Source organism: Dipodomys merriami, unplaced genomic scaffold (genome assembly GCF_024711535.1).
Source record: "Dipodomys merriami isolate MVZ:Mamm:240054 unplaced genomic scaffold, mDipMer1.0.p SCAF_65, whole genome shotgun sequence".
NCBI classification, from domain to species: Eukaryota; Metazoa; Chordata; class Mammalia; order Rodentia; family Heteromyidae; genus Dipodomys; species Dipodomys merriami.
Window position 1 is genome coordinate 6,560,295 of NW_027206235.1, and position 10,729 is coordinate 6,571,023.

A 10,729-nucleotide genomic window follows, 5' to 3' on the forward strand; every position below is an offset into this window, starting at 1 on the left:
AAAAGAGTTCATGTTCATATTTTAACTTTCTATATTTTGTATCCTGGGGACAAAACCACTCTATTATTTCCTCTGGATCAATTACTTTGTATATATTTGAAGTGTAGTGTGAGTTCATATTTTCTGACTATATGGGGTATGAGTCTATTATTATTAGGTTATGCAATTTAGCAATCATTCTGAGATAATATGTTTTTATGATTTCCAGGTACAGGAGCCATTTCTTTTCCTCATTAAGAACGCATGAGTTATTTTCATAAAGGTATCTAAGTGTTGCTAAGAATGTGAAAGATTTATATACATGAATAACCACAGACAACTTTAAAAATTGCGAAAACACAATGGCTAAATTCTGCGATTGCATTGCCTTACCCTGGATATTTTATTCAGGAAAAAATTGTTCAAGTAATATTTATTTACACATTGGTAAATACATAGATACAATTTATATATTCATTCAATCAGATAATTTAAATGATGCCAAATAAATATTTGTGGAGATGTTATGCCAGAAAGTCTGCAGCAATGTTAGATATTGCAATAGAAATTATATTTGAATAACTAGTCTTTGATTAAAAACAATACAAAAATGTCTTACATTAAAATGATAAAAAGATATAGTTTAGTTCTGTATTAAAAATAAACCATTAATCGGAATTCTAAATTTGTGTAGTTACCACTATATGCTAAAATAGCATTTGTTATGTCTCAGTCTTGTACCTGACATAATTTAACTTACAGATATTTGAAGAACTAGGGTGCTTGCCTTACTTTAACTATCTTACACATTAAGATATGTCCCATATTTAGACCTGTTCTCTTTGACTCAACATACATTGACATATATCTACATACACAGCCTCTTTTGTCTTTGTCAACTAAAACACAATTTTGACTTCTACGTAAAGATTTCTCCTCCTCTGAGTCATTTCCTATGATAATATGTTTTATCTTCATTTGTTATTTATTGGATCTGAAAATAACTTATGTATTCAGATGTTCATAAATTACTTTCCCTCCTATGTAAATATTTTGGGGATCAGTAAGTTTGACAGTCGTAGAAAGCTGTATGTTTTATATGTGAATTTCCATTACTGAAATAGTATTAGATAGAGACAGAGAGACAGAGAGACAGAGAGAGAGAGAGAGAGAGAGAGAGAGAGAGAGAGAGGGGGGGGAAAGAGGAAAACATAAAGCACACACTAAAAAGCTAAGAAATTAATGAATTCTTTTTGGAGGCATACATTTTTCCTTTGCCTTCCAATGAACTCAGATTTCCACAGTTCTGTTTAAATAGATGTTAATCTAATTTCTTCCTTGATAATAAAACCCTGCTGTGTCCCAAGTTAATTTACTCAGCTCTTTTGTAATGAAGGCCAGGATGTCTTGTCCTTGAAATTTATTTCTATATCAAAAAGCTAGAATTTTGGATAGGTACTTAAAACTTAGAGCAAATTTGCATACTTATTTATTTGCTTCAACTTAGCCTAAGGAGCAATCTTAATACCTTTATTTATCTAAAGGGTAATTAATAGTAACATCTTAAAACATAATGAAAATTTGGTTTAAGTTTTCTTATTTTCATCCACAATACCTCAGTTGGGCACATTCCCTCTTGTAGTAGTTTTCTATTGCTGACTTGATCCATAATACCACCACTGTGAGAAAAGTTTTTATTTTTCATATACTGCAAACATAGGAAACTGCAATTGTGTTGTGTGGTAGAAGCTAATATCTACAATCTCTGCTACTGAGAATTCTGACATTGGGGATGTGTGGTCTCACAGCAAGGCTAGTCTAGGGAGAAAAGTTAAATACACTACACTTCCAAAATAACTAACAAAAAGCTATGTTAGAAGCATGACTTAAGTGGTAGAGAACCAGTCAATCAAGTGTGCTGCCACCAAAAATTATCTAGGGCTGGGATCGTGGCCCAGTGGTAGAGTGCTTGTCTTGAATGCCTGAGGCCCAGGTTCGATTCCTCAGCACCACATGAGCAGAAAAAGCCGAAAGTGGTGCTGTGCTGAAGTGGTTAAGCACTAGCCTTGAGCTGAAGAGCTGAGAGATAGCTCCTAGGCCCAGAGATCAGGCCCTATGACTGACCAAAGAAAATCTGTACAATTAAAACCACTGCTTTAGTCAACTTTTTTTTTAATGTATCTATTTCAAGCATGGTTGAAAAGATTTAAATATTAGGAGAAACTATCCATGGTGGAATTGTTTTATTTTATATCATATTATCAATTCTGATCACTCTAATCCTATCCTATATGTCATTATTTTATCATTCAAAATCTTTCACTCTCTTGTTATAGAAAAATTCCATAATTCTATTCCTATGAGAACTTTATGTTCTCAATCTGTATAATCCCTACTTACAATTCAAGTTTCCTCAATTAATGAGGGTAATAACCACGTTTTACAATTAATTGATAAGTACACAAAGATAAATAAAATTACCTTCTCCCAAATATATGCTAGAACAAGTACATATACTAACAAATTAAGTTCAATGGTAAAATAAAGGAAAATATGTGTGAAGATTTTTATGAATCACAAAAAACAGAGAAGTTAGTTGCTGAAATGAGTGTGGGAAAAGAAAATGATGAAAAATAAAAAAATAGATAACAAGACTGATATCTCTAAAACACTAATTTCAGTGTCAACTAAGAAAATGACTGATAATTAACACCAAATAAAAAATAAAATAATCGTAGTTTAAGAAGGGAAAGATGTGTTAAGTAGTGAAAAGAGAGTATTAACCGAAAATACATAATTCATTAGATTTCTTATGTCAATCACCATTTCAAATCATTGTATAATACCTATATTTCTCCAGAAAAATATATCAATAGAATGTATATTTCTTTCTTCTATCTATCTATATCTATCTATCTATCTATCTATCTATCTATCTATCTATCTATCTATCTATCTATCTATCTATCTATCTATCTATCTATCTATCTATCTATCTATCTATCTATCTATCTATCTATCTATCTATCTATCTGTCTGTCTATCTGTCTATCTGTCTATCTATCTATCTATCTATCTATCTACCTACCTATCTATCTATCTATCTATCTATCTATCTATCTATCTATCTATCTATCTATCTATCTATCTATCTATCTATCTATCTATCTATTTATCTATCTATCTATCTATGTTCCTATCCATATCATCATTCTTCTCATCAATCCAATATCTAGATTTTGATTAGAAGGAAAAGTTGGTTATAGTTATGGGAACTGAGAATTACAGTTTGAAATTGGCAACCTGGAGAAATACAAGAACTGATGCTTCATTTTAGGACAAATCAAAATACCTAAGTACCAAGTTAAAGTTCCAATCTCAAACCAGCAATTTAGCTGAACAAAAAAACATTTATTTCAGTCACAGTCCAAAGGCCAGAATGACCAAAGTCCCACCTCAGGTATATAGAAAGTAGGAGTTTTCAATTGTTCTGCACTTCGGTTGATTGGTGAACATCTACCCATATTAGGGAGGAAAATTTGCCTTAATCATTCTAAAGATTTAAATGTTTATGTTACCCAGAAACAGATGTACAGATATATTGCAAATGTTTATCCAAATTCCTGGTCACTCCATGGACCTATCATGTTAATTCATAAATACAAACTAAAACAAATTCATTTGCTTATGGTTTAGAAAACAATAATAATATTACATTCTTTTCTTCTGATATTGGATTATCAATAAATATCTTGATTTCACCTTTCTCAGAAGAACAGTACACTAACTAATCTACACAGTTATTCAACAACAGTCAAAATAAAGACTATAACAATGTTAAAGTAAGAGGCTTCATAGGAACATTAACTAGAAAGTAACAACACAAAGATAAATAAAACAGGAAAAAGACAACAAAAAAGAAAATGTAACAATTACTTTTGAATATCACATTTGAGAAAAACATTAAAAATTTTCCTGATGGTGTGAGGAAAAACAGAAATTTGGAGAATTTTTCATAAAATGAAACAATCATTGTATAACAACATGAATTGAACATGAATATAAGAGAAACATGCATATTCACTTATTTTTTTTTATTTTGTTGATCTTGATTACAAAGCTTAGGTAGGACCATAATCTAAAGGAAATGGTAGAGAGCTCTAAATGACTTGAGAAAACTGGCCATAGAATTGTTATATACCTAAAATCAATCTCATAATTTACATTCCAGGAAATACTTTTTCTTATTTTTTGTCTTTTTTTTATTGTGAAAATACTGTAAAGAGGAGATACAATTAAATGGGTAAGATAATGAGTATAATTCTTCTTTTTTCATGATTAATTGATTTGTTTTTATTTTTTAATTTTATTTTATTGTTTTTATTTATGAACATACTGTACAGAGGGGTTAAAATTACATGGGCAGAATAATGCATACATTTCTTACCAAGCATTGCAGCTTACTCCTTTGTTTACCCTTCACATCCCTTCCCAGCTTCCCCTCTCCCCCCCATCCAAACCTTCCCCCCCCTGCACCGACATTGTAAAACACCTTTTCGACATGACAACTTGTACTTCTCATTGTTGCAACAGGTTTACCTGTATCCTTAAACGACTTGTTTTTCCCCATCTCCTCCACAAGTTATACTGACATCAAAAATAGTGAAAGCGGGGGTTACACTGTGGGGGAGGGACATAAAAAGCAACAAAGAAATAATCTTATAAATGCGTTAGAAACACATGAATGAAAGAAAAAAAACATTAAAATACATAACTGAGGGTACATTTTCCTAACATCACATTATCTGACCTTTTCAGCTTGACTCATACATATACTAGATATTGCAAATAAAGGAAACCATTGGACGAAGTTTCTTTGAGCCTGGCTTACTTCAATTAATATAATTTTTTCCAAGTTTTTCCATTTCCTAACAAATGGGGCAATGTCATTCTTCCTGATGGAGGCATGTAATTCCATTGTGTATATATACCACATTTTCTTCATCCATTCATCTACTGAGGGGCATCTGGTTTGGTTACATATCTTAATTATGCTAAATAATGCTGCAATAAACATAGTTGTGCTGGTAGTTTTAGTGTGATCTTGTTTGTAAACATTTGGGTAAATGCCCAAAAGTGGGATTGCTGGGTCATACGGGAACGATATGTGAAGTATTTTGAGGAACCTGCATACTGCTTTCCAAAGTGGTTGAACAAGTTTACATTCCCACCAACTATAAAGTAAGGTTCCCTTCTGTCCACTACCCTCCAGCATCCGTTGTTGTTAGAGTACTTGATTTTTGCCATTCTAACTGGATTGAGGTGGTATCTCAATGTTGTTTTGATTTGCATTTCATTTATGGCTAGGGATGTTGAGCATTTCTTCATGTGTCTATGTTTCTCTTGAAGTCTTTCTCTTTAAGTCTTTCACCCACTTATTTATTGGGCAGTTGTTCCTTTGAGGATTTGTTGTTGGGGGATTTAATTTTTTGAGCTCCAATTATATTTTAGATATGAGACCCTTGTCCGTTGTATGGCTAGTGAAGATCTTCTCCCAATCCTTGGGCTTTCTATTGATCTTGCTAGCTATGTCCATTGCCATGTAGAAGCTCTGCAACTTCATGCAATCCCATTTGTCCACCCTTTCTTTGATTTGTTGGGTTTCCGGGTCTCTATTCAGAAAATTTCGGCCTGATCCAAGGAGACCTAGGGTTTCTAGTACTCCATCCTGTAATGTTTTCAGAGTGTCTGCTTTGACTTCGAGGTCTTTGATCCATTTGGAGTTGATTCTGGTGCAGGGTGATATATAAGTATCTAGCTATAGTTTTCTACAAGTAATTAACCAATTTTGCCAGCACCATTTACTGAAGAGGCTGTCTTTGTTCCATTCTATTGTTTTAGCTCCCTTATCGAAGATTAGATGGCTATAGGTCTGTAGGTTCATTTCTGGGTTTTGAATTCTATGCCAATACCAATACCAAGCTGTTTTGATTACTATGGCTTTATAGTAGAGTTTGAAATTTGGTATTGATATTCCTCCAGCAGTGTTCTTTCCGTTGAGGAGCGTTTTTGCTATTCGGGGTTTTTATTGTTCCATATGAATTTTTGGATTGCTTCTTCTACTTCCTTGAAGAATGAGCTTGGAATTTTGATAGGTATCACGTTGAATTTGTAGATAGCCTTGGGAAGTATTGCCATTTTCACGATGTTAATCTTTCCAATACAGGAGCATGGGAGGTTTTGCCATTTTTTAATTTCTGTGTTGATTTCCTTTTTCAAGATTTTAAAGTTTTCATTATAGAGGTCCTTCACTACTTTGGTTAAGTTAATTCCTCCGTATTTTATTTTTGTGGGGCTATTTCAAATGGAGTTGCTTTCCTAAATTCAGCCACACTTTTCTCATTGTTGGCATACAGAAAAGCCATTGATTTTGGGGGGTTAATTTTATCTCCTGCTACTTTGCCAAAGTTTTGAATCAGCTTGAGTAATTTGGGAGTGGAATCTATGGGATTCTTTAAACACAAGATCATGTCGTCTGCAAAGAGGGAGAGTTTTATTTCTTCTTTACCTATTTGGAACCCCTTTATAAGTCTAGATCTTGTCTTATTGCTGTAGCTAGGCATTCTAATACTCGATTGAAGAAAAGTGGAGAGAGTGGACATCCTTGTCTTGTTCCTGAGTTAAGAGGAAATGGCTTTAGTTTTTTTACCATTAACTATAATGCTGGCTGTAGGTTTGTCATATACAGCTTTTATTGTATTGAGGAATGTTCCATGGATTCCTAATTTTTCCAATACCTTCATCATAAAGGGGTGTTGGATCATGTCAAATGCTTTTTCTGCATCTATTGAGATAACCATGTGGTTCTTATTCTTGCTCCTCTTGATGTGATGAATAATATTAATTGATATGTGTATATTGAACCAGCTTTGCATCCCTGAAATGAATCCTGTTTGATCGTGGTGTATGATTTTTTGGATGAATTGTTGAAGTCGATTGGCCAAAATTTTGTTGAGAAGTTTTGCATCAATATTCTTCAAAGAAATGGGTTTATAGTTCTCTTTCCTTGATGAGTCCCTGCCTGGTTTAGGGATGAAGGTTATCATGGCTTCATAGAATATGTTCGGTAGTGAACTTTCTCTTTCAATTTCATTGAAAATTTGGAGGAGTATTGATGTGAGCTCTGCTTTGAAGGCCTTGTAGAATTCCACTGTAAAACCATCTGGTCCTGGACTTATCTTAGCTAGGAGGTCTCTTATTGCTGTTTCTATGTCAATGCTTGATATGGGACTGTTAAGATGGTTTAACTCATCTTGGTTTAGTTTTGACATGTCAATATTTGCTAGGAAAAGGTAGATTTCTGTGAAGTTCTCAAACTTATTTGCATAAAGTTTTGAGAAGTATTCCCTTATAATGTTCTGAATCTTGGTTGTTTCCGTGGTGATGTTTGCATTCTCATCTCAGAGTTTATTAATTTGGGTGTGTTCTCTTCTTTTTCTGATAAGATTTGCTAAGGGCCTGTCAATATTGTTAATTTTTTCGAAGAACCAACACTGTATTTTCTTGATTATTTCTATCGTTTTTTGGATTCTAATTCATTTAATTGTGATTTAATTTTAATTATTTCTTTCAGTCTACTGGATTAGGGTTTATCTTGCTGCTCTTATTCAAGGAGGTTTAGATGTGTCATTAAATTGTTGGTTTCCGATCTCTCCAATTTGTTGATGTAGGAGATCAGTGCTATAAACTTGACTCTGAGTACCGCCTTTGCTGTGTCCCAGAGGAGCTGGTAATTTGTGTGTTCATTTTTGTTGAATAGCATGAACATTTGATTTTCCTTTCTAATCTCTTCCATAACCCACTCATGATTCAGTAGTGTGTTGTTCAGCCTCCATGTGATACCGGACTTTCTTTGGTGGCTTTTGTTGTTGAGTTCTAATTTTATTCCTTTGTGGTCAGAGAGGATGCAAGGTATAACCTTAATGTTTCTGAATTTAGACAAGTTTGCTTTGTGGTCTAAAATGTGGTCTATTTTAGAAAATGTTCCATGTGCTGCTGAGAAAAACGTGTATTCTGATGCTGCTGGGTGAAATGTTCAGTAGGTGTCTGTTAAGTCTAGTAGATCTATGCAGCTGTTTACATCTGAGGGTTCTCTGCTGAGTTTTTGCCGAGTTGATCTATCTAGTGTGGAGAGTGGTGTGTTAAAATCCCCCACAATTAATGTCCTTGGATCTATGTGGGATTTGAGGGAAATTAGTGTTTCTTGGATAAATTTGGTTGCTCCATTTTTTGTAAATAGATATTTGGAATTGTAATATCCTCCAGAAGGAGAGATCCCTTAATTAGTAGGTAGCAACCTTCTTTATTTCTTCTCATGAATTTTAATTTTAAGTCTATTTTATCTGATATTAGTATTCCAACTCCCGCCTGTTTATGGTATTTTGGTTTGCCTCCTCTCTCTTCCTATCATGCTCATAGAGAGTCCTTTGTAGGTTTTCTAATTTTTCATTTATCATCTTTGCCAGCAGTGTTTCTAGAGTTATTTGGGAACTCTCCTCTGGATTATTCATTGTCTGTTGTGTCCCCTGATTATCAAGGTTGGGATTTCAGATACCCGGATTTGCCATTTTTCTTGTGTTTTTCTGGCTTACTCTGCCCATTTGAGATGAAAATAGCACCAGTTTTGTGCTCGAACACTATCTTAAAGCAACCATCAACCAAAGTCTGAATTTGTACAGTCAATACTCTACAAATACATCTATTCAACATCAAACAACTATATGTTAATGGGCTTCGAACGGCAAAGAAGAATTTGGAAAACGAGAAATTATTAGGGTTAGGGAGAGAGGTGGGTAAATAAAAGGTATAGACTGGTGTGGGGAGGCACAGGTAGAGTTAACTAAGTCCTAATCTCAATGCAGGAAATAGGTTGGGTAGGATGAAAGTAGAGAGAGAGAAAAAAAGAAGAAAGGGAAAGGGAAAAGAAATGAGACCCCAAAAATATAGAAAAATAAAAATAAAAATTAATAATATTATGGAGATCGGAAAACAATCTATTTAGAGAAGAACGTGAATATATGGAGAGAAGGGGAGGGACATAGAGGAGATGTGAAAAACTTAAAAATAAAAATACTTAAAATATTATATACGTTTAAAGAGGTAATACTGATATTAAGGAATTTAAGTCTCAGTGGTTTTGAATTGAGTAATAAATTTGTGGATTAAGTGTGTACACAATGGGGGATAGTGTCTACTAGTTAACTACAGGTTTATCTGAGAATGTGCAGGACAAGAGTTAAGTCACATAAAGAAGAGCAAAAGAGAGGAAACGGTGCAAAGGATAAGAAAGGATGAAAAAAAGATCAGATGTTCAGTAAAGCTAAAGAAAAAACAAAAAGGTAATTAAAAAGAAAAAAAGAGAAAGAAGACAAAAAAAGAAAGAAAAACGCACATTCACATATCCCTAAAATAATAATCATAAGAGGAAAGAAAAAAGTTACTGGAAAACAATTTTTTTTCAAAAAAGGCAAAAATTAAAGATTAAAAAAAGTTTTAGAAAAGAAAGAAAATTTTTTTATATAAGGTACCAAAAGAAGAAGAAGAAGAAGAAGAAGAAGAAGAAGAAGAAGAAGAAGAAGAAGAAGAAGAAGAAGAAGAAGAAGAAGAAGAAGAAGAAGAAGAAGAAGAAGAAGAAGAAGAAGAAGAAGAAGAAGAGGAAGAAGAAGAAGAAGAAGAAGAAGAAGAAGAAGAAGAAGAGGAAGAAGAAGAAGAAGAAGAAGAAGAAGAAGAAGAAGAAGAAGAAGAAGAAGAGGAAGAAGAAGAAGAGGAAGAAGAAGAAGAGGAAGAAGAAGAAGAAGAAGAAGAAGAAGAGGAAGAAGAAGAAGAGGAAGAAGAAGAAGAGGAAGAAGAAGAAGAGGAAGAAGAAGAAGAGGAAGAAGAAGAAGAGGAAGAAGAAGAAGAGGAAGAAGAAGAAGAGGAAGAAGAAGAGACAGAAAAGAAAACTACTTTGATTTTTTTGGGAGGAGTGGGAAAAATCCTGTATCTCCCTTGTGTCCATAACCAGCCTCTTGTTGGAGTCTCTGGTCTGCTTGTGGTACTGTGGCTTGATTGGTTTCTTAAGTCAGTTTGTTTGAACAGGCAGAAAAATGCTCTGCTTTACCCAGGATTTTGAGATCCTCCTCCCAGGTTAGTTTAATGGGAGGCTAATCTGCTTTGAGAATCACAAAAGAGGGGGATGCAGTGATGGTGCTAGGTTCTGGGTAGAGTTGAGGCCTTTCAACAAACAGTAGCTTTGCCCTGGGCCTATTTTGTGAAAAACTCACAGCGCCCAGCCTGGAGCCATTCTCAGGGTTTCTGTTTACTGAATTTCAATTGATTGTTGAGGCTGCTAGAGGGAGAGGCAGCCTCTGGCTCTGATTACTCAGTGAAGAAAGCCACTCCAATGGCTGGCGCCTGAGCTGGGTGACTTTCCCCTGTGTGGAGCTGAGTCTGGCATGTCACACCGCCGTTAAGTTCTTGTCACCTGCTAAATGACTTGTTTATTCCAAGGTCTGAGTTGGAGCTAGCAGCTCCACCGAGCTTTGTCGGTATCCAAGATGGACATCTCTGGTACTGGGGGGGAGGGGTGGCCTTCCCTTCTCTGCTTCTTGAGAAGGAGTGAGGGTGTCGGGCTTCTACTCACGAGTCTTGGTTCCTGGGTCGTTTGTGGTCTGCGAACTGCAGGATGAAGATGTCTGCTCCTTGTCGGTTC